This window comes from Vitis vinifera, chromosome 14 (assembly GCF_030704535.1).
Source record: "Vitis vinifera cultivar Pinot Noir 40024 chromosome 14, ASM3070453v1".
NCBI classification, from domain to species: Eukaryota; Viridiplantae; Streptophyta; class Magnoliopsida; order Vitales; family Vitaceae; genus Vitis; species Vitis vinifera.
This window is the reverse complement of record NC_081818.1, coordinates 9,741,314-9,745,899: the sequence shown is the minus strand read 5'-3', so window position 1 is coordinate 9,745,899 and position 4,586 is coordinate 9,741,314.

Genomic DNA, 4,586 nt, shown 5'->3' with positions numbered 1-4,586 from the left:
ATTATTCATCAAACTTCATGTGTTAATACATCCTAACAAAATGGTATAGTCAAGTGTAAGAATCATCATCTCATAGAGGTTGTTGGATCCTTACTCTTTGCTATGAATGTTCCTAAATCCTTCTAAGGTAATGCAATTCTTACTGCAACATATCTCATTAACAGAATGCCTTCAAAGTCCTTCAGTTTCGAACCCCTCTTCAGTTATTGATCAAAACACATCCTATTCCAACTTGCCTTCATATCCCTCCAGAGTTTTTTATCGTGTTTGTTACGTTCATATCCACAAACAAAATAGGAGTAAGCTTGATCCTTGGACATTCAAGTGAATTTTTTTTGGGGTGCTCTACTACAAAAAGGGGAAATAAATGTTACCACCTACCTTTAGAAAATATGCTTGTTTCTAAGGATGTTACTTTTGTTGAACATTAGGTTGACTATTTAAGGGGAGATTTACATGCTTCTCTTAAAGGGGAAGAGAAGTCTTGGGATGTGTTACCACTATCTTTTACTAGTTTATCATCATCTGAAACTTCTGCACTGACTTCAAGAGGATTTCTTAAGTCATATAGATTGATATATTTAACAAGATAGAAGACTCGAGCAACTTAGCCACCTTTTGATCAACCCAATGAAATCGATTTCAATTAATGTAGATAACTCTAAAGTTGTCATGGATCTCGTAAACACCATGATCTTCCGTCCGATGACTTTTTCTTATGTCTAGGCATTGAGATGATGGAGATCTCAAGGGTAGAAGCTAGGGTCCTCTCTCTAGATTGTAGGGAGAACATGGCAAGATATGGAAACCGTAACCCCTAAAGAGGTATTTATAGGCTTCCTATTGGGCTTAAGTCACTTAAGCCCATCATGGGTTTGGGTCACTTAATTTAGCCCAAAAAGGTTGCTAATTGATTAATTAACCATACAATAGATCTAAGGCTTAAAAAGTATACCTTTGATGTAAATGTTGTTGGGAACCCCAGATAACTCTATTTCCATGCCCTGTATCACGTAGGGTGCATACAAATCTATCCTAAGCCTTCTAAATCTATCACAGTGAATAAACAGGCATTCAAAAACAATATGGATACCGCATAAATCATAGATCTAGAGAATAAAGCCACATACTAATAAGATGCTCCTACAATAGGTAATCCTAAGGTAACTCCTCTTGAATGCTATTCTCTATTGGTACTTTTATTGAAGAGTCAACTTAATTAACTCTTAAGAACCAAACTTGTTATCCTTCTAAAAATAAAAAAAAACCACCCTCTTGTTATGGTTTTGCAAGTTGTACTATAAATTATCCCATCTCTCATCATATGCTTTCACATTGTTTATCTCTTTCATGTAAAATATTTGCAAAACAATTTTCCTCTATGTCTATTCCTAATAAGTTATAGGAAGCTCTTGAAAACCCTAAGTGAAAAGTTGTCATGATTGAAGAAATGAAAGCATTACAAAAAAATTGATACATAGAAACTAGTTAAGCTAGCAAAAAGGAAAGAACACAATTGGTTGTAAGTAGGTATACAAGGCAAATAGTTTTATGAAGAGGTTTGAAGCAAGATTGGTGACAAAAGGTTACATACAAAAGTACAGGGTAAATTATCATGAAACTTTTGCATCAGTGGCAAAAAAAATACCATCCAGGTCCTCTTATCCTTGGTTATAAACCTAGACATGCCACTTCAACAATTTGATGTAAAAAATGCATTTCTTTATTGAGATCTATAAGAAGAAGTATGCATGGACTTTCTCCTAGCTTTGCTAATGTAATAAAAGGGGGTAAGATATGTAGATTAAAGAAGTATGGACCCAGGTAATCACCTAGAGCTTGGTTTAGTGGATTTACTTAGGCTATGAAGAAGTATGGATACCATCAAAATTTGTCTAATCATACTTTTTCACTCAAACATTCACTCAAAGGGAAATTACCACCTTGACCATGTATGTGGATGATATTTTGGTGACAAGTAATGATAGTGAGAAGCTGAGTAAACTAAAGACATATTTGGCAGTAGAATTTGAGATCAAAGATCTTGGTACTCTACGATATTTTCTTTGTATTGAAGTTGCAAGGTTAAAGTAAGGGATTCTTGTTTCTTGAAAGAGATATATTATGGATTTGATGAAACCAGAATGTGGGCTTGTGAGCCTATTGATACTCTTGTTAAACAAAACCACAGATTAGGTGAAGGTCCAAATGATACGCCAGTAGACAAAAAGAGATATCGGAGATTAGTTGGGAAGCTAATATACGTGGCTCATACTCACCTTGACATAACCTTTGTGGTGAGTATGGTAAATCAATTCATGCATGCTCCTTGCAAAGCAAAAATTTTGGTTCTACAAAGGATTCTCAAGTATTTAAAATCTGCTCTTAGGACAAGCTTTTATTTTTTCTAAACATGGCCATTTAAAAGTAGAAGGATATATCAATGCTAATTGGGTAGATTATGTAATAGATAGAAGATCAACTTCAAGGTATTAAATGTTTGTGGGAGGGAATCAATCACATGGCATAGCAAGAAACAATCTGTTATGGCTAGATCAAGCACTAAAGCCAAATTTAGAAATATGGCTCATGATATATGTTAGATGTTATGGTTGAAGGCCTTAGTAAAGGAGTTGGGGCTTGGTTCTAGGGATCCAATGGAGCTTTACCGTGATAACAAAGCTTGTATTAGCATTACCCACTATCTAGTTGAACATAATCTTACAAAACATATTAAAGTAGATAAATACTTTATCAAGGAAAAGTTGACTAGAGGATTAGCACTCATTTTCTAAAGACAGAGAATGAGCTTGTAGATATTTTAACAAAGGTGTCAAACGAGACTTTTAGATAAATACTTGACAAATTGGGCATTTGAGACATCTACACTCCTACTTAAGGGGAAGTGTTGACAGGTGTTAATTGTATATTCAAAGATTTCCATCGTTTCGATTTCTATTTTAGCTTTCATATTTGATCTTAGTTTACCTTTTATTTTAGGGATTGACTATTTTAATTTCTATAAGCAAGAAGCAGATTTCTAATTATCATATTTAGCTTCTTAATTTTAAGGATTTGATTATTATTATTATTATTTCTACAAGTTAGGAATAGATTTTGGGGATTTGTTTATATTCTTCCCTATATAGTTTTTCTCTTTTCTTATATATATTGCAGAAGCTGTGAAGTAACTTATACAGAGAATTTTCTCTTTAAATTAGCAATTGGATTCTACAAAATGATTAAGTACCTCTCACTCAGCCCTTTATGCATAGAATAGTAGGGCATATCAATAACAACTGAGTGGTGTTTTGAACACCCCAAATACCATCTTCATTGCTTGGACAGACTATAGAGATGTAGAATAATTTGGAATTACCTACCAAATTCCACATTAGCTATTGCTATTTGTAATTGGATTCTTTACAGTTGGGCATAGCATGATCTAGTAAAAACAAAAGTGGGAACCCAGTCCAAGTTGCAGTTGTACTAGAAGAAGTTATCTAAAGAGCATCCACAACATCCACCTGGTCACTGCAACCTCAAACTAAAAAATGGCATAATTCCGTTTCTGTCAAGCAATCCCAGGAAGCTTCTTTTAATATCAGCAGGTCACAAAGCACCTTAAACAATAGTCAATCATCTACAAGCCTAATTCCACCATTCCCTCTTTAAAACCTGAAAACTGAAGCCCTATCTCACCGTTATTCAGTATTAGGCAACAACTTGAATATTTCTCCAAATCAATGCCCACCAAAGATTCCCCAAAACTGGAATAGATATGTGCCACAATGACTATTCACTAGGAATGAGGAAATTTTGGAGAAGATTTTATTAAAATAAATAAATAAATAAATTATGTTGCCTGAAACCAATAGAAGTTCTAATGAAATTCACTCTAAAAATGATGGAATTTGGAGGGGATGAGGAGTGATCATTTTAAGACTTAAAATTAGAAAATTGTATAGTATCTAAAATGTTCCATGTGCAAATTTCAAACCATTTTACCCTAAACAAAGTGTTAAAAAGAAATATTACGAGATGGTAAAGTAAAGGATTTTAAGAGCCAAACTGACCTTTCTAGGTTTACATGGTCAAGCTGTTGTAGAGAATGACATCCTGGATAGACACTTGTTAGGTTGGGCAAAGATTCCAGTGAAAGGTGGGTTAATTGAGGAAATACGATATTGCCTATAGCCATCACTTCTACACCTCCAAGTGGCACAGGATCTGAGGCCATAGAAGGAGGGAAAAGGTTTCTCAAGTTGCCACAGTTGTCCACATTTGGCCATTTCAGGTTTTGGAAGCACAAATTGTCTCTAGGGTCCTTGTTGCATATATGCCTCAACTTAGGAAGACCAATTAAGCTTAATTTTTTCAACTTAGAGAGCAGCCGAACATGTTCATTATTAACATCTAGACCTTCAAGATCAAATACTTCTTCTAGTAGATCACAGTTTTTTTTAAAATTACCACTTCCAAATTTTGTAAGCTGCGTAGCAAATAGGATGGCAAGACTTTTAATAGTGATGCACAATTCTTGACATGTAGTGAGTGAAGGTTGCCGAAGGACTCAGATGGAATTT